The 20,851-nt window shown below is 36.9% G+C and overlaps 2 long non-coding RNA genes across 2 annotated transcripts in view; one reads left to right on the top strand and one right to left on the bottom strand.

The window, feature by feature from the left end:
• LOC148125110 (uncharacterized) overlaps positions 1-20,851 on the top strand; it is a 111,186-nt gene that overhangs the window by 78,591 nt on the left and 11,744 nt on the right. The window contains exon 2 of the long non-coding RNA XR_015744547.1: positions 4,040-4,110. This is a non-coding gene — a long non-coding RNA (uncharacterized LOC148125110). The remainder of the gene's footprint in view (positions 1-4,039; positions 4,111-20,851) is intronic.
• The window catches only part of LOC148125109 (uncharacterized), a 70,665-nt gene continuing 56,349 nt past the window's right edge, over positions 6,536-20,851 (bottom strand). Inside the window, exons 2-3 of the long non-coding RNA XR_015744546.1 lie at positions 9,061-9,193; positions 6,536-7,134 (exon numbers count right to left, since the gene is read on the bottom strand). This is a non-coding gene — a long non-coding RNA (uncharacterized LOC148125109). The remainder of the gene's footprint in view (positions 7,135-9,060; positions 9,194-20,851) is intronic.

Here is a 20,851-nt window from a genome sequence, read left to right as displayed (position 1 = left end):
TGTATTAAATCTCTTTGATATTCGATAGCCTCATAGTCTTCTCCATGTGCCTGACTTTTGCTCCCTCAAAAAGAAAATCTTTGTAGTCTTTTAAGTTTATGTTTGCCAATGAATTGCTTTGCTACACACTACACCTTTTGAAGACAACACTGTTGTTTAAACCATCAGGCACCCAGCCAGGGTCCCCTACAAGCACATTTTTCCCCCTTGCAGATGGTCTTAAGTCTGAAATTTCACTGAATAACAACAGTATGCATATTATTAACTTCAGCTGGATTTACAAAGAAAAATGCAAATGCAGAGTTAGAAAAATAGATAAACAGGTATTAAAATAATTACTGCAAGGAAAGGCAGCAATTTAGTAGATAAACTCAAATAGTTGTGCACTTAAAGCATAGTCTGAGCTTCAGATATTAAGTGTGCTCTTTGCTTTTAATGAAAAATAATATCAGTGCAAATAATAGCAGACAAAGAAGCTGACAATTTGTAATTAGCAGGACAGCAGCAATGGGAAGTAAAATTTTAATCATGAAAATTCATCATTTAAATCTGCCATTTGCAACAAGCAAAACTTTCATTTTCTCAATGGTAAGTAATACATTTTAGAAGTGCATTATAAAATAATCACTCCCACTTGCTGTGACTTTGATACTAATTACATTCCCCAATGACTGATCTTTGTATTAAGACATATGCTTGTAAAAGTAGCACCGAATATCATGTCTTTTCCCCCCACCCTTTTTTTGTCATTATTCATTTTTCCTATACTTTTCTTAACCTTTAGTATCTTTCATTACTATCTCTAGTACTCTGTGTCAATTATTGAATCTAGGTACTACCATTGCTTGTGCTCCCACTTCATATTAGGCTCCATAACTCCAGCAGGAAACTATGCACACTTGAGATTCATACACTGTAAGAAACTGACTTTTAACTAAACAAACCTTTCATTCATATTAAGTATGAACTCAGAACATGTTATGCTTTCTTATTCTGAAAATGTACATCAATGCAGTCTTTTCTTTAAATGTTTAATAGATGTTTCTAACAGGATGTTTCTAACACTACCCAATCCTACATATGATCATTTAATAGTTACTATTATGTTGAAAGATGTCATTCTCAGGTTTTATTTATTAGATTTAATACCCAGACTTTCATTCAGGTGCTTAGAGAAGCAGGAATAACACTCCTTCCTCCTGTTATTCCCCTTGGTAACAACTGTATGTAGTGTGTTATGTACAAGAAGGTGACTTATCAAAAATCATCCAATAAAACTTCCATGGTTGAAGATGGATTAGAACCTGGATCTCCCCACTCCTAATACCTGACTGAATTTAGAACCAAATAATACGTTACACTAAATCTAGAGCATATACTGTAAGTAGTTTTGCCTCCTTTGTTTTCTTTGTTAAGTAGAGAGAGGTCAGAATTAGAACTGTGTTACTGGGAAAGAGAATTATGTGGTCCTGTTGGGATCTACATCCCCATTGTGCCCACATATGTTGTGCAACTGCTATTTAGAATAAGCATTAAATAAATATTTGTTCCTTATGTATTTAAAATAACTTGTTGTTTGGCCTCTAGATCTGTCTCCCCAGGATCTCTATGAACTGATGTTTATTGTAGTTTGTTTTCCATTTTCTCCCATCCAGATTGATCTTGGATGCATTAAGAGACCTTCATTTCTTAGTTCATGCCTATCACATAAACCTTATAAGTGCACTTCTGTAGATGAAAAATCTACAGCAAAATTATATATTAATTTTCTTGGAAAAGAGTAGGATTATTGTATGAATGTTTGGATAGTGGATCCAAAATATTAATATAATTTTGGATATTTTATGAGTTCTTTATATCTCTCTGTTGTGAAATCAACAAATTATTTAATCTGAATAAATCAAATCAGCTAAAAATTAAACAGGACAAATATTATCAATTTTATATGAAAGATATATTTGATTCCTTCTTTAACCGTATCTAATGTAGCCAAAATTAATATAATATTTTCTAAAAATAAAAAATGCTATAACTTGGATTTAGGCCCCTCCCCCATATTATTATATCATAATAATAATAATGTCCTCATAACAGCATTGGGGCATGTGCAGGACTTCCCAAATTGAAGTTTAATTTCTGCTGAGCTGCTACACCAGAAGAAATACTACAAAGTTGCAACTTTCCTCAAAAAGGGGAATCAATGATTTCCACTGATAGGAACTTCTACCAGCAACTGCTTAGAGTTTCCCCTTCCCTTCCTGAAATAAAGGTGCCATTACAACACCACAGTTTTCTCATCATTCCCATTCAATCTTAGGGAAAATTTAGTCATTTCTTAACACAGTGGTCATTTTTCCCTTGCCACAAAAGTAAAAGCAGATAAATAAAAATGAAGTTGGAAAATGGAGAGAGCTGGAGGGGGTGCTGTTGTTTTTGTGCTCCCCACCGACAAGTTGGAATAAACAGTAGACTACACAAAGAGTAGGACTGAGCGCTAGTAGGATTGACATGAGTGCAATTGTGAGGACTTAAGATGATGAAATAAAGCTTGTGTGCAAGATGCGTTAAGAGTTGTTAACCTAATCTTACGTAGCTTTTTCTCTGGTAATATTACACTACTAACTAGAGCATACAAGACATTTGCTAGACCAATACTCGAATACAGCTCATCACTCTGGAACCCACAATATGTATCTGATATTAACACAGTTGAGAAAGTCCAGAAATATTTCACAAGAAGAGTTCTCCACTCCTCTACTTGTTGCAGAATACCTTATGCCACCAGACTTGAAATTCTAGACCCAGAAAACTTAAAATTATGCCGCCTTCGGTCCGATCTAAGTATAGTATATAAAATCATACATTGCAATGTCCTACCTGTCAATGAATAATTCAGCTTCGACCATAACAATACAAGAGCAAACAATAGATACAAACTCAAGGTTAATCGCACCAAACTTGATTGCAGGAAATACAACTTCAGTAACAGAGTGGTCAATGTCTGGAATACTCTACCTGACTCTCTGGTTTCTTCCCCAAACCCCCAAAATTTTAACCTTAGACTGTCTACTATTGACCTCACCCCTTTCCTAAGAGGTCTGTAGGGGGCGTGCATAAGCACACCAACGTGCCTACCATCCCTGTCCTATTGTTTCTTTTATTTTTTTGTTTTTCTTATATGTATCCATGTATTCATAACTATGTTTTTACTTATACCTATTATCTTGTAAGCAATTGACAAACCAAATAAATAAAAATAAAATAAAACTACCAAGGAGGAAATCCCTTAATGAAATCTTGCTTTTACCAGGAGAGGGCTTCCGCTGGAAGATGGCCAATATCTCAGTATATTTTCTCATAAAGGTAAATTATTTTGCTGTACAAAAGGGCCTTTGTTGAAATGATACTCTGGTGACTGAATGCTCTCTGGTAGATTTATTCTAATAGTAAGCTAAAATCTAGTTATTTAGCATAACTGTATATTTGATTGTAGTTTATTTTTTAGTCATGATATTTTCTCCTCCCTTCTTTTAGTAATATTAAAAAAAGATCAGAGATTTCTGGGGGAGCATATTTGAAAGATTTAGCAAAATCTATAGTTCAAGCAACATGACAAAGGAAATTTGTTGGTGTCTATCTTGATTGAAAATCTACACTCAATTACTGTATTTTGTTTTGAAAGATTCATCCGAAGAAAAAGGTTCATTTGAAGACTTGTTCCTTTGCAGAGCTCTATGTAACACTGCTTATTCTGAAAGGGTCTATGTTGTGTATATGAGTCTAAAAATGAGTTTACATAGAGTAATGTACTAAGCATGCAGCTCCCACACACCCATTATCTTTCTATACAGAACCCTCAGATTTAGCCTCTCTCACCACTGACTGTGCTCTCCCATACTGTCTCACAAAGAGCTTTGCAAGCAAACAAACAGTTTTTTCTATAGCTCTTTAAAAAAACATTAAAAGCCTGGATAGAATGAGATTCACGTTGACTCTGCACATTTCTAATCTCAATATTGACATTTCTGTCATATTGCAGGTATTCTTTTATGCTTTTATGAAGATTTGTTTTAATGATGGTATCATATACTGGGATCTACTGAAACAGAAGTAAGTTTAAAAAATCACCCAAGTCAATAATTCACAATTAAATCTTCTTTTCTTCTCTGTTATGCCGAACAAGAACAGCTCTCCCCTCTATACCATAATACATTTCATTTCAGCCTTTCTTTCACCTGTGCAGTTATGTCAAGTCTCTCTGAGGAATGAGACTGGAGGGCTGGTCCCATTTTTTCATAAGGAGTCTGGAGAGATGTTACAGTAGCCACAAAGTGGCCACCAAGAATGATCTTGCTGCCATGGCAACTGATTCCATTCCAGCCCTGCAATTTTTCTTCTAGTTGCTATATTAAAAGTCTCACTTGGAATGAAGATTTTCAGTATGATTGCTGACCTTTGCAGAGTAACTGTTTCTAAATGTTGACTGGGCAGACATCCGTTGCTATGGGGAAGATGTTTCTGCAGCGTCACCATGGTGACAAAATGAATGTTCTAGCCACTTCCCATAGGATTCTGTAGTTCACTGAGTAAATTTTTATACAACTAGATCTGGAAAACAGAGAGGAAATGATATCCATGAATCAACTTAAAGCAACAAAGTGATACTGATGTAGTAGACAATAAAATGGTTGGGCCAGAAACACTTAGATGTGTTTTCACAGAGAGAACTGCCAGCCTGAATCAAAAGACCTTATGCGGATCTCCTGTCTCTTCCTCCTCAGTGAATTATTTTGTGGGAAATAAGAGACAGAGCACAAGAGAATGCAAAGGAAATCAATCATGTCTGGATCTCTCCTTCTATCCTGTACAATTTTATAAATGATGTGGACTAATTGCACAGTAAGCATTTCCTATGAAAAACTTCTAATCTCAATTCAACAATAAAGCTTAGTGTACAACTGTGAACTTGTCACAATATCTCTTTTTAGGTCCAACACAGAAATGTGAACAAGAAAAAAAAATGAAGTGAAATGGAATAAAATTGTGAAAACAAAATGCAGTAATCGTCCCATAATCTTACTATATTTATATGAAAGAAATAACAGTCACTTCTCTAGCTTAATTATCTTTAAAACGAGAAGGTGATCTTAGCTTCACTGAGAATAAAGGAATGAAGGAAGGGATCTAACTTTTGTATGTGGAAGGATCAGGGTATCTTCAACTCTGAGCCAGTTTCCTTTCAGGTAAATAAGGTAGCTCAGTAGAGATAAAATAGGACACTTGTGTCAGATACATTAGAAGAACAAATATGAAATTTACAGCAACAACTGGTAGGTAATATTCAGGTTAATAATAATGACCTGAAAGATCTACACACATCATCTTGCTTCAAAATTATTTGGGTCTTCAATTTTTCAGAGCAAAGCCTCATATAACATATAGGGCAAATCAGACTACTGGGAGGTTACACAATTGTTTTTCAGCAAGAGCTCCCTGGTTTGTAAAATAACTGACATACCTTTTTAAAAAACTTGTTTTTTATTTGTACAAATACATTTTCTTATTTTCTTCATTCATTGATCTAATGTATTGATATGTGCAAATGCTTGTAATATTTGCATAACCATAATCAAGATAAGAATGAAATAACTAGTTCAAAATTTCTTGTGGAATAAATGAGAAATCAAATACAATATATAATATAGTAAAACTTGATCAAAGGATTATTTGGAGGAAGAAGTATATATTAAATTGGACTGGCCATTAGACATGAATTGGTATCTATATAATATACATTGATTCAAATTACATAACTGTCACAAATGATGTAAAAATGTTAATTACATAATTACACATATGACATAAATTGAGCAAGTGATATAACGGGACACTTCTCTGTATTTTAGGTATGAGTATGAATGCAGATTTGGTCTGTGAGATCCAAAGTCCAGTGAATGGAGGTCAAGAGAATCAAAATGTTATTATATTACTAAATTAGTTGGCTGACAATGAAGTATGCTATTAATTTATTTTTGAGTCTGAGCTACCCTTCATGTAGGAATAGAGCAGAGAGTAGCTTCAAGGGTAACATTAGGAGAAAATCTGCCACTGCCCCTAAGTGGAGTACTAGGTACCAATTTTTCAATAGTCCTCATTCTCTATCAGCCGTTCTTGAAGAACAAGGAGCATTATCATTAATTATTCAGTATCTTACCCCTCAGCTAGCTATGCATTATAGTTCACTCTCTCCCAGAAGTAGAGCACCATTAAGAGGAAATAAGAGCACCTAAACCCAATGTTTGTAGAAACCTGAGTCATTTTGATTAATAAGATAGACAGAGTTTCTGCCACAGCAAATGTTACAATATTGAACTTAAAAATAAATTACAAGAATTAGGGATAAAAATATTTAGACTTATACTGAATCGATGTTGACTCAGAAAATAATAATATCAATCTCAATTTATCCCATCTATCATTAGAAGTAATTGCAGTGTGGGGCACTTCCATGCCACCAGCATTTTCTATTCCCGTATAAATGTTTTCCGGAACTGATTTGCAAATGTCTTCATTTCTGATGATCTTAAAACAAAGAGCCAAGCATGCTCATTCTTTTCACCTTCAGCTGATCAACAGGAGTATGTGAAGAACGTCTAGGGACTCACCAACATCTGCATTATATACACAGACACACATATACATACCAGAGGTGGTATTCAGCAGGTTCTGACCAATTCTAGAGAACCGGTAGCAGAAATTTTGAGTAGTTTGGAGAACCGGCAAATACCACCTCTGACTGGAGATTTTACAGTATCCTTCCCCTGCCATGCCTGATGCATTGCGGGCATGATGTTGCAACACATGCCCACCAAGCCACACCCACAGAACAGGTAGTAAAAAAATTTGAATCCCACCACTGATACTTACCCTCCCGTACAAGGAAAAATAAAAGAGAAAAATACCCAATCCTCCAACTCTATGTGTCATAAAAAAAGAAATGCTGTTCAGATATGTACTTGTGGGTTTTCAGGACTGTTCACAAGATCACCCAAATTAAAAAGAAGCAGGACTTCACTCACATAGTTGCAACTGCCATCTTGACTTATTTTGACAATTCGACCACCTCTGATGTCCCTGTGGGTTTTGACAATTTCAAAAAGAAAAAACAAAAAGTGGGAGGTTGATAGGAAACTATGTAAAGGAAGGCCAATTGTAAGATATGCAAATAAATGTGCTAAAGGGTTCTAGAGTCTTGGCTGCCATTCTCCTGCTATGTTTCAAAGCTTCTGTGAGTTACAAGATTAAATAATAGCATCCTGACAATGTTGCAACCAACTGCTTTTCTCAATGCCTATCACACCTGGATTAGAAAAGGAGATAAATTCTAAACTTTGAATGCAGGAATGGATGAATTCCAAGAATGGGATGATGAATTTTTATGGCGAGGAAGATGAGTAAAAGGAGCAGGATAAATATTCCTAGTGCTGGATGGGGTGGCGCTGTAACCTGTGGATTCTCCTGGATTCAGGACTCCTGCTTGAAAATCAGATCTAGCAGTCATGGCTAGAAAGGCTTTTGCAATGGTCCCCTTACTGTGGTTAGCGTTTTCCTCTCTTACTCTGTGTGCTTTAAAATAGTTTTTATAATTTTAATACTGATTGTTTTGTGTGTATTGGTTTTTTTCTAAATTGGGGGTTGCAGACTGCCTAGAAACATTTCTTTGTGGTTACATAAACATGATAAATAGATAAAATTCCTAAAATTGCTACAGAAAAATGAACCTTCATAAGATCTTCACACCTGCAATGATTTAAATGAGGTTTAATCCATTTGAACTTTAGCCAATTTGGCATGGAAAAAGAAAGGTCTTATCTACTAGTATTTTGCTATATATTTTTAAAAAGTATAAAGTTTCATGGAAAGCAATCTCAATAAAACTGATTAGAAAAAACAATGTGTTTTTAAATTACTCATCCAACTTGATAGAGGATATACTTCCAAAATTTATTTCATAGGAGAAATTATGGAGGGTAAGTAGTCCAAACTGATTTTGGCATAGCTTTGTTCTCTATAGAATTTCAATTCAGAATGAGATTCCTATGAAGAATTCCAATCGCTTTCTGGAGTCTGCCTATTGGAGAAGAATATCAATATTTGAATGTTTGCATGTATGCACAATGAGAGGTATGGGAAGTGCCTTAGTACAAGAAACAATCCTACATTATTAAATTAATGTCTTAGTGCCATATTGACACTTTCATATACAAAACATAGATCATGTGTTTTTATAATGAATAAACAGACTCGAGGAAAGGAAAAGAGAAGAAAAAACATCCATAAAGGCTAAGAAATAGCCAAGCCTCAGGCAACCCAAAAGAGCATTCTGCAAATGGATACATTGACAGAAAGCAAAGCTGAAAGAATGTAACAAAAAGCAGCTTCCATGTTTCAGACTGAGACAGGCTGAATCAAAAGATTAAACTAAATAAATATAAAAACTCACTAGATTTACACTCTCCACCCTTCCCCAAGGCTAGACTTGATCCCATTCACCATCCAGAAAACCAGATAGGAACAATCAAAATACCAAAACATACATTATTAAATTAATCCCCACCAAGCATTTCGATCACAAAGGGCAGCGGTCCCCAACCTTTTCTGTACCAGGGACCAGTTTCACGCAGAAGCACTTTTTCAAGGACCGGGTAGGGGCGTGAAGGTTCCAATAACAGTAAATAAATAAGCGATGAACCCGTAACTTACCCTTTCTAAAAAAACTCTCCAGTGAACTCTGTTTCTGGCTCATTTTGCGAGGGCTAGCTTGCATTGCTGATGCAGGATAAATACGCGCCAAAGAGTCAAGCGCGGAAGTTAGGCGAGGGAGGAAGTGGTTGTCTTTCAAAATAAGACACCCGGAAGCAAAAACATATTTTTATATATATTTTAATCACAATTATTCATTCTTTGTGGCCCGGTACAAAATGATCCACGGACCGGTACTGGTCCGGGGCCCGGTGATTGGGGACCCCTGCATTAGGGTATAAAAATCATTGTACTTACCTTTCCAATCAGCCAGCTGACCCAGAACCCAATACTGCTGTCATGGTAGTTTCTGACTTCTGAAATCTCCTTTCCCATTAGCGGACTTTCACGTTTCCTCATTTCATTCATAGCACCGATCTCATCATCCTGGCTGGAAAAAACGAACTGAAGAATTTTTTTCTTCCAACAATTTGGCAACCACGAAGGGACTCCCAGCTAACCTAAACAACAGATGGGGCCTGGGTAAGTCACCACCCCACTGGTGACAGACCCCTTTTGTCTATGGGTGAGCTTTCTGGACTCTGTCTGAGTGGTGAAGGACAGTAAAGGGGACTTTTTAAATATTGTACTTGAAGGCTGCTTGGAAAGGAGGTGAATACCACTAAATTTAAAATTATTTGGAAACCCCAGGGAAGTGAAAGGACATGAGTGTGTGTGTGAGAGTGAAAAGGGCTTTCCCCTCTCAGGTGCAGCTGGATCCTGCACTTTCTGTATCATTGGTAGCCGCGCCTAGATTCGTTTTCTAGTCCCACAGGGCCATGACCGATGGGCTCTGGAAAGCAAGGGGATTTGGCCAGAGCGCAGGACTTTCTGCAAGGAGCAGGAACTAAGCAAACGAATGGAAAAGGAGAGAATGTGGAATGCTTGCCAAGGTTCCTGTCAGAAGTCAATGAGCAAAGCGCTACCTTAGAAAGCGCTACCTTGCCCATACTACTGCTAAGGGAAGCAGAGGTCCTCCCAGACTCTCCTTGGTTTGAAAACCACAAGGCAGGTTTTGAAAGGAGGTTCCCATACTACTGCAGAGGAAGCAGAGGTCCTCCCAGACCCCTTTTTGGTCTGAAAACCGACAGGCAGCATGTTCCCTAAGAAAAAGGTGCCCTTACTCTGAGAGGGAACCTGAGTCCTCCCAGACCCTATTTGGGGCGGCCTTGAAAACTGACAGATGGAGTGGGAAACCACAAGGGAGACCTGGCAGAGTTTTGCTCTTTATGTTTTGCTATTGGACCAACAAAAAGATACAGAAACGTATGGTGCCTAAACTGCGTGTTAAATCATTTTCTTCCAAAGGACCCACACAGGCATTCTGTTTCTGCCTTGGAGCTGGGCTTTTCACACATCAGGCTGTGTTGCAGGCCAAACCAAAGATTGTTGTACCAATGAATGCAGGGCAGGAGCTTTTCAAGGACACAAAACAATATGGTTTCTTTATTATCATATTAGAAGTGACACTCTGGTAGGAACTCTTTGGGAAACAAAGGATGCGACCCTACTGATATTGTCTAACTGAGAAGCAGGTTGCAGAAGCAGGTTGAAAAATGACAACTGTCCCTTTATTAGGCAGGAACAGATGTTGACATAGCTTTTGTTCTGGAATTAGCCACTACATTACATGTGCAATTTGCCTAGCATTATTAGTAGGTATTTTGCTAGTCAGCATGAAAGTGAAATCTTCACACTGAGCTCAACCACATGTCTACATCCATGTAGGTTTCTTGCAGAAATACTGAAATGTTTTGCCTTTCCCATGCCCAGGGATTTATTTTATTTGAATTACTTCCCAGTCTACCTTACTGCCATAGTGGCCCCCTATCCTTCTGGTAGTATTTATCTAATCTGACTCTACTTGGCTTTCTGAGATCTGTCAAGACCAGGTGGGGAGGCAATACCTGGCCTGTTCTTTATACATTTCTAATCTATTATCTAGAGGTAGAAAAGAACATATTTTTCTGATGGGAGGAAAACATTTTGTTAAATATACTGTCCTTCCTCAACTATCCTGTGAATTTGAAATCATGTATGTAGTTGTTTGCTTGCCTAGCAGCACATTTAGAGATCCAAATTCATTTTTTTCCTGTCTTTTGTTACTTTCTTTGAAATAGAGGCAAAACCAGGGATGCTTCCCTTTACTTTAAGGGCAACATTTTTGCTCTGCTGAATTTCTGGGATCTTTCTTCCACAACTCTAGTGTTTTTTTGTGCTGTTCCTGATGACCTACTCCAGCTACAATTACAGCTATTAGAAAAAGAGCCTGGATACAAAAATGCCCACTTGTTATATCTCTATCATAACTTGCACTGCATTTTATATGTTACAGAGTGACATTTTATTCTATTATAGTGATAGCAGCCCCTCATAATTTTCAATACACAGCCAGGCAATTGCACAAAGTAGTCTTCAACTGTGGTGTGGTCAAATTAACTCAAGATGAATGATGGCATAAATAAATTTTTAGTTTGAACCAGATGTACTTACAAAAAGAAAGATTTGTCTGTATAGCAATGTCCTAGCACCAATATTATTCCTAATAAGAATGAGAAAACAAAACAAAAAGATGGAGATTGAGGATCATGGGTTTTTCAAAAAATAAAAGAGGAGGAGATGGTAGGGAAAATTTCAGTAGCAAAAGGTGATCACACAAAGAACAAAATAGCAGATGGCGGACATTTAGGAAGGAAGCGAGGTTAGTATGTGAACCAACTCTTGATGCTAGTTTCTGTAATGAAAAAGAACATCATATGGCTTGTTCTAATAACAGTTGGAATGTTACAGATGTTTACAAGAAATGTAAAGGAGCAATTTGAATAGACTATGAATAGACTTAAAACTTAAAACTCCAGGCTAATTCTGAGAGATGATAAAGGAACTTTCTTTGGATTTATGACTATGTAACTGAATTTAAGCCGGCTGAATAAGCAAAATTAAAAGCCACATCTCTGAAAGACATTTAAATATTTATACAGAACAAAATGTGGGAAGCCCCCTCTCCTCCTAGAGAATGAAATATTTGGGGGAATATTAAAAGAGGTAGAATATTATATTTCCCCAAAGGGGAAGAGGAGAAACATGTTCTTAAAGGTCAAAATCAGCCCCAGTCTTCCTGCTGTAGAAACTTAGTACCCACCCCTCTCCTAGAAGAATGAAATATTCTAGGAAATATTAAAAAGGCAGAATATTATATTTTCCTGGATGAGAAAAGGAGAAACATGTCTTTAAAGACAAAGCTGCTTCCTGCAGCTCCCTGCCCCCTGCCTCTTCAGCTCCAGGGTGATAGGATTAAGAGATGGCCCTCAGGACATGATAAGATTAACCCTCTATCCATCTCACCACATGGCTTTTTAAAAGTTTTTAAAGGCCAAGCAGTTCCCTATAGCTCCCTGCAAGATTCAATCAAGCTTGGGACTCAAGACAACCTACAAAGTTACCCCTACATGGTGCCATGGGAGCTTGACAACCAATCAGAATACATTTCTTGCCATGGGAACAGGAAGCAAGTTCAAAGCACAACAGAGGGTATAAATCTCTCTCCCTCTCTCACCCATATGCTCTTTCTTGCCACCATTAAACCATCTTTCCAAGCACTCTCCATGTTTCTAGTGTCTTTCTTCCCAGAACTGAACCCAGATGGACATTTCTTCCAACACTGCCATAGGAAAACAGCTCAAGCAGAAGCTTGAAGAGGCTGGTCCTTTGGAATAGAGATTTTGTATCCATCCAGAAAGACTGGGCCAATCTTTTCATAAGCAAAGAGGATCCAAATATGCAACACAATTAGGCAAGTGACAAGATTAGTTTAGGTAAACATCTAGGATTTGCATTTCTCCTTTTTGCCTGAAGAGCCAGCCATGACTCCCACATTACCCCATAGGAATCTGACAACAGCCATTAAAATATTAAAGGACACATTCTTACACAGGCATAGGCATCTCCATCACACCTATCCCAACCCCATTTGGTCAGCCACCTGAGAAACATGATGCTGTCATTGACGTTTCTGGCATCCAAATAAATAGACCTTCTTTCCTTGTAGCCAACCTCCATTTTATTTCCAGCGTCTTTTTCCCGGATTGGAACTGGACCGGATTTTTCTTCCATACTACTAAATACTAAGAAAACATCCCATATGGTGCTTTAGCCATAGCTTGCGGGGAGGATGTTTGAACCACAATTTTCTACCCAATCTTAGATGACCAATTTAAGGGTAATTTAAAAGGAAGCAGGTTCATAAAATTTGTCCACCTAATTAGAGCAACATAACCATGGTGATACATTTTCTAGCCAATAGATGTAGTTTTTCACATTACAAATAGGTAGTCATGTGTTTGTTACAAGAAAAAAACAGCCCATTGTATTGCTGGAAGCTATCATAATGATATATAGCAGTCCCTAAAGCTCTTACCTCTGAAACAGAAGCAAAAATCATATCACATTCTATTTACATGGAATACAAATTTTTCTGGTGACAAAATGAGGATTAAGTACAGCCTTGGACATTACTGTAGATTAAGAGGAAAGGTGGACCTTGAGATGCAAAACTATTTTCTGACTGAATCGGTCTTCAAAAGTGGTCCCTTCCCATAGTGAAGAAGCTACTGTATCAAGCCCAGAAAGTACTTCAGAAATATACTTTCTATAGAACAATGTTCAAGTTGCAAACATTCAAAGCAAAAGTATATAACACAATATATGAACAATCTAGTGATCCCCAATATATTATTGCTGGGTAGCTATAAGTCTTGTGATTTTGGAAATATGTTAGGAATGATTGAAGTTCTAGGCCAATTTGCCTGGAAGGCTGCAAACTAGTCCCAGAAAAGATTTTCCCAGACTTTTGTGATTTTCAAACACTGCAAACAAACTTAGGAATCTTTGCTATTCTGATCTAGATATATATGACAAAATGGAATGAAATTAATCTTTATGTGTCCTGAATTTGAACTCCTAATACTTTCAATCCTACTACTGGCATAAATTATGGTGTTAAAATTTTCCCAAAGAAAATGGTACATGGTCTACATTTCATAACTTTTAAATATAAAACTATAGTTGGACATTAAAATACATACAGTATTGTTGCGTCCTGCTTTGTTGTCTTGTGTTATGAGTTTCCACATCGAAAAATAACTTGTAAGCTTAAATACTTTAAATGCTTGGCACATATGTGATCATTTAACCAAAATCAACAATTCCTACTCCTTGACATTCTTTAATCACCATCTCTTATTAACAGCTAGAGCTTTGAGAAGTAAATGCTTTAAAAAGAATGCAGCACTATCAGAAGTGAATGAGATTCCAGCTGGTTTAAATCTTGAAGCCTCATTATATGTCTGGAAAGAAGACAAATGCCTCAGGGAAAAATATTACTGGTTACTAGAAGAATCCAAGGAGCGAGGTGGAAGTCCAGCAATGCAGAGTATGCCTTATTTGGAAAACTAACATTTTACAGAAATTCTGAAATGCTGGTGACAAGTCTCATGCTGTTAAATACATTATGTTATGTGCTTAAAAAGGGTTGGTACTTTAAAAATTCCTATCTATTATATACATTTTACAAAGAAATATTCTTTTTATTACAATAAATTGGTACATTTCTGTTTTGTTTAGTATGATTCCGAAAAGCAGCAACAATAATTTTGAAAAGATCACTGTATAAATTCTGGCCTGGGATAAACCCCCACTGACTGATACAACAGTAAAGAATTTGATTAAGTTGACCCTATGCTGAAAGGCCTGAATAAATGCATTTCAGCATTTGTTTCTCTAAAAAGGCTCTCCAAAATAATGCTATTTATACAATGGCACAAATAGCCTTTATCATTCCAGCAGGCTAGGTTTGGCACTTAATAATTTTCTGATTTCTTGGTTAGACCATGAATATCACAGATTTTATTTGATTGGACACAACAGAAACTCTAGAGTAAGGTTGTCTTTCAACAAATATTCACTTTCTATAAAACTTGAGGAAAATGCTAGAAGAGGAAGGGCGCAGAGAAGAAAGAGAAAGAAGGTCCTGCCCGTCAACATCAAAGCAGGAAGTCCCAGTGACCTCTCCCCAACCATCTTCTCTACAATGAACTCTGAACATATGTTGAATCCCAAGAGCTTATTCAAGTAGGAAATAATAAGTAACTACTTTGGCTAGGCTGAGTATTGACTTTCATCAGGGTTCTCTGTGTATGATTCTTGCCTTCCCTTGTTTTTCCTATATTTCCCTTTCCTTTCCCAGGCAACTCTTTTTTAGATCTAGCAATTCGGTTCATAAGTTTCACATTTTAAAATGGATTTTTATTAAATATGTTTTATAGAATAAAAACATTTTAAAAAAGAAGATAAAGTAAAAGAAAACAATGAGAAAAGAATAAAGAAATGAAAAAGGGAAATAGAAAAAGAAAAGAAAATATAGACACAATGCAAAGACATGACTTATGATCCTCTTTATGACAATTATAAATAAGTTCAAATTTTATTCTCTCTAAGTTTATATCATAATTCTTTTCTTTCCAATATACCATTTCTAATCATCAAACCCATAAATCACAAATATTTTTTCCATTTTTGGCAAAAAATCATTTTTAGGCTTTAAGTTTTACAAAGGAATTTCTTCTGACTCTTCCATATGTTAAAGATTTCATCACTTTATATTGCTTTATGTTTCAGACTTGGGGTAGTACCAAACATCTTCCATTCTATTTTTTTCTGGGTTGAGTGAAAGGAAAACTCCTTGGTAGGAAGATCAAGAACTGTCCAGCTAGATAAACTGAAAACTAAGAGGAAGTTTAGTCTGATGGGTGACATAATTCTTTTACTGAAATATCCGTTTTTGCCAGTGAAGTTTGAAGTTATCATTATTTCTAGTATCTTTGCGATCAGTCCTTGCATTTACACCACTGCAGGATCCCATAGGCATGTGAACGCCATTCAGACTCTTAGTAACTGGTGAACATTTACAGTATTACAGCGCCCCACAGTCATGTGATCACTATTTGTATGTTTTCCAACAAGCAGAGCTAATGGAGAACACAGAAGTAAAATTATAAGTCACAGTCATGTGATATTTCACTTAGGAACCACAGCGATTCACTTAATGACCAAAGGAGAAGTAATGTTATAAGTCTGTTGCTATCATATGAATTTCCATTTTAGCCACTGTGGCACTTAGTGACAGAGTTTCTGGTTCCAATTTTGGTCACAAAGTCAGGACTACCTTTGCCACCATACTTTGTCCTTCCTTAGGAGCCATGATAGCAATAGCACTTAGACTTATATACTGCTTTATAGTGCTTTAAAACTCTCTCTAAGCAATTTAGAGTCAGCATATTGCCCCCAACAATCAGGGTCCTCATTTTACCCACCTCAAAATGATGGAAGGCTGAGTCAACTTTGAGCCTGATGGGATGATGTGCAGGTAGGCCTCAACTTACAACCCGAATTGAGCTCAAAATTTCTGTTGCTAAGTGTTGTATTCACTGACTGATGACTGTTCCCTATCTGGTCCGCGTTTCTGGCGGGAGCGCCGATCGCTCCCATTGGTTGATGCCGTTTGACAGCTGGCTATAAAAGGAGCTGTCAAACGGCATCAGCTGTTGCCTCCAGCTGACTGCCTGTTAGCCCGGCAGCCGCAGCAACCCTTTATTCTCTGAATAAAGCCTTTCGCTGTTAGCTCTGAGTCTGCCTCGTATCTACCACCGCTCTACAACACTAAGCAAAACAGTTATTGAGTTTTGCCCCATTTTATGACCTTTCTTGCCACAATTGTTAAGTGAATCATTGCAGTTGTTAAGTTAGTAACACAATTGTTAAGTGAATCTGGCTTCCCAATTGATTTTGCTTGTCAGAAAGTCACAAAAAGCGATCACATGAGCCCAGGACACTGCAACCTTCATAAATATGCACCAGTTGCCAAGCATTGGACATTTGATCACATGACTATGGGGATACTGCAACAGTTATAAATGTGAAAAATGGTCATAAGTCACTTTTTCAGTGCCATTGTAACTTCGAACAGTCACTTAAACAAATGATTGCAAGTCAAGGACTACATTAAAGCAGGGTTGATAAACTCAAGGCCTGCGGGCTGGATCTGGCCCACAGGGTGCTTAGATCTGTGAGGTTGCCCTAGAAACAGCAAAGGACTGGCTCACGGTGCCATTGCCAGTGAAAATGGAGCTCGGGGGCCCCCGCACACAGCTCTGTTTTCGCTGGCAGAGGGCTGCAGGAGGCCGTCGCGGGTGAAAATGGATGTCGAACTGGCCACACCCATCCTGGCATCACCCCAGTCAAACATGACCCTGATGAAATGGAGTTTGACACCCTTATATTAAAGCCTCAATTTAACAGATAATTTGAGGACAAGAGGTTTCATGAAATCCACATGAATTTATGCCATTGACATAGTTTACATTATGCTTATTATTACATAAATAATATTTACATTGCATCAGTTTATATTTTTATTTACTAGAAGTTTACTTATTTACTATATTTTTTTTATCTTAACTTTAGTTTTGGTCAATTGAAGTTGGTATGCAATACTCCTGCCTCCTATTTTCAACACAACAACTTGAGAGAGTGACTGGCTCAAAGTCACCTAGCCAATTTTCTTGCCCAGGACAGGACTGGAAATTACACATAATCTACAAATAGATGCATATTTTATCAATTACATCATTTGTCTAGAAGGGCTTCATAAACAATTGTCTTGACTATTATTTTGGGGATAAAGTCCAAAGGCAAATTTGGTGTGTTCCATTTCAAGACTGCTAAATGATCTGGAGAATCAAAATTTATTCAATATTTTGAATCAACTTTTATAGAAATTCACCATTGATATATGAGCATATATTACTTTATATTACTACCATATACTATATTATATTACTACCATGAACTTCTTTAATTTTAATTGCTCCTTAGGATTCAAATCTACCTTTGAAAGTTGTGGAATCTTAACAAAAATATTTGGGAATATCATTGTAATAAACTCCTTCCTAATAAAAAGGAGAGAGACAACATTTTCAAGAAAATGTCTATTTTAGGTGATAATAAGGCTGTTTCCAAATCATTTGTTTGGAATACAGTGTTAATTTTGGATCAAATGTTCATTAACAAAAAATGCCAAACTAAATCTTATTTTACATACACTTAATGATTCAATCTGTTGTTTGAAATATCCATTGTGAAGCTTTTTTTAGACCTTAAAAGAGTTTCCTTTCATAATGATCAATGGCTCATTTTTTAAAATACATTTTGTTGTTTTTTAAAGGAAATGAGGAAGTAGAGTGGCTAACAAACTCTCCCCATGTTAATGCTCAGATGTCTGATTATCTAGGGATCCCAGCAATGAATGTCTCTTTCTCATTTTGTGCAAACCCTCATATTATGTAAGGTTCCAAGTTGTTGCTTGTGTTCATGATGATGAAAATAACGGTATCTAAATAGCCTCTGACACCTGTAGAATGAGAATCTACAGACTTAATATTCATTAGCATTGATAGCAGAATGTTTATTCACATCACCATAGTATAGTTTGATAATATTTCACATATTATATTTTCCTTTCTTTTGAATCTTTCCTCATAATTCACTCCCCACTTTTATCTATTTTTAATCTATCAGATTAAATCTATCAATCTATTAGAGTCTTCCTGAGCATCAGTCAAGCCTTTACAATAAATTCAAATGAAATCAGAATGTTTTGAAGACATCTCTATTTTTTCTTTCAAATCAATACCATCATCCATCTCATATTCATGGCAAGTTTATATTTTGCAAGTATAGAACTTGGACAGGACATCAACCAGAATCTCAACCTTCCTAGTTGGGTAATAGCTAAAATGTCCATTGCACTCACATGAAGATCCTATTTCCCTCTTGTATGAATCTAACAAGAAACTATTGATCCCAAAAAAAACAACACCAGGTCAACTCATGTTTTCAGAAATAGACCATACCAAACTATTATAAAACCTTTTCAAATGGCTTTTCCCTGGGAGCATTTTGTTAAAACTAAACTAAAAACATGCAGGGACGGGATTCAATTTTTTTAACAACTGGTTCTGTGGGTGTGGCTAGGTGGGCATGGCTAGGTGTGCGTGGGCAGGCGTGGCTTTTTTTTGGCAGCACCACCACCCCCCCGGCGTTCTGTTTTTGGGCCTCCTGGGCCTCAGGGAAGCCTCCTGGGGGGAGAGTTTTTGCTCCCAGGAGGCTTCTCGGAGGCCCAGGAAGGCAAAAAACGGAGCACGGGGGGCCATGCAGCATCTCCCTGCACTCCATTTTTGGGCCTCCTGGACCTTCTTGGGGGGCGTTTTTGCTCCCAGGAAGCTTCCCAAGACCCAGGAAGGCAAAAAATTGAGTGGGGAGGGTGCAACACACACACACACACACACACACGCCCCTTTTTGCCTCCTGGGCCTCAGGGAAGCCTCCTGGGGCAAAGCAGTAAGATTGAGGGAGGTTTCCACACTGTGGAAATCAAAAGTAGATGAGACATTCCAATTAGGAACTCCCCTTTTCAACCCTGTAAATCCTTAATTTGTGGTAGAATTAGGGTGACTAGATAGTGCTAAGCATTTACTGGTTTGATGCCTTCCTGACACCATGCAGTGTTCACAGCAGATATTTTTTTTTGTTCCCTATGAGAAAAATATCTGCTGTTACTTGCTCAACCTTCTGAGTGGGAGGAGAGTGTCTTCACTACTAGGCCACTATGCCAGCCCAACTTGTGCGAGCCTGGTTCCTCTCTCCAACCTCTACCCTTGGCCTACCAAGCTGAAAAGTTTGAGGACTGATTGCTGTGATAACACACTTATAAGCACCCTGCTTATAAGTGTCAGGCTTCTCTATAAGTATCTCTATAAGTATCAAGTATTCTCTATAAGTATCAGGCTTCTCTACAGAAGCCTGATGATGGCAGATGAGATTCTGCTGAAACGTTGCTACAACTTTAAAAGCACAACTACAATGACATGGGAAAATACCCTAACAAAGCTGAATGCCATACATGTAAGTACCCGCGAAAACTATATATATATATATTGTGTGTGTGTATTCGTGTTCTGCATGGTTAAGTTTTCGTGGGTACTTACATGTATGGTATTCAGCTTTGTTCGGGTATTTTCCCACGTCATGTCATATATATATATATATCTTTTTCACCAGAAAGAACTTTGACTCAAAGGAGTCCTTACATTTTTATCAACAACAAAAAAATTGAAAGCAGTTTTTCCCATCAAATTAGAGGAAAATAATTAAAAAAAACAATAATCACTGCAATCATATAAATACACTTCTTTATTTTCCTTTTTCACTCTTTATTTCTGCACACATAGGCTTTTTAAAATAACCCTTCCAACTGAGCTGCAGAATATATCGCAAGGGAATAAAAATGGGTTTTTGTGCAATTTTTACTAAGGACACCACTGTTATGAATTATGAATGCATATATGTTATAAGTACATATTATTTTTATAACCATAGTCATAGGCCTATGACACAGTATGAAATTTCATCTCTTAGGTAGCCATTTATGACAATTTCTACAGGGGGTGACATAGCTGGAATTCCTTGCTTGCCCAGTTCTGTCAGAATCATCAATACACTAATTTAAATGTGCAGCTTGAGGCTGCATGTTTCAAACATTATACAATTAAATACAGATGGACTAAGTTTCAGAATTTTGGTATGCTACTATTAGAATATACAACAAAGCCTTTCACCAATATTAGTAAGTTAGAAGTCTAATTTTCCTCTCTAATTTTTCTCTTTTTCTCTTTCCTCAACAGAGAAAACACAACTGAGCAGTGACAGGCAAACAAGTAGCCTTTAAAATTTAAGTTTGGTGAGATCTACCACAGAATAAATTTGCCTTTTCTCTCTTGTGTTCTGAAAATGTGCTTTTGGTATAGGTGATGGCTGTCTATAATGTACTGTTAACTGTGTGTGAGGTAGTGAATACTGGTACATCATGGAACATGGTTAGATTTAAGGAACTAAAACTATGTCAAGACTAAATGATGGTTTAAAAAATAAGAAA

Source organism: Pseudonaja textilis, chromosome 8 (assembly GCF_049901715.1).
Source record: "Pseudonaja textilis isolate UNSWEBS1 chromosome 8, rPseTex1.2, whole genome shotgun sequence".
Classification (NCBI taxonomy): Eukaryota; Metazoa; Chordata; class Lepidosauria; order Squamata; family Elapidae; genus Pseudonaja; species Pseudonaja textilis.
Note: the sequence above shows the minus strand (reverse complement) of the source record. Positions and strands in the feature narration are given on the sequence as shown.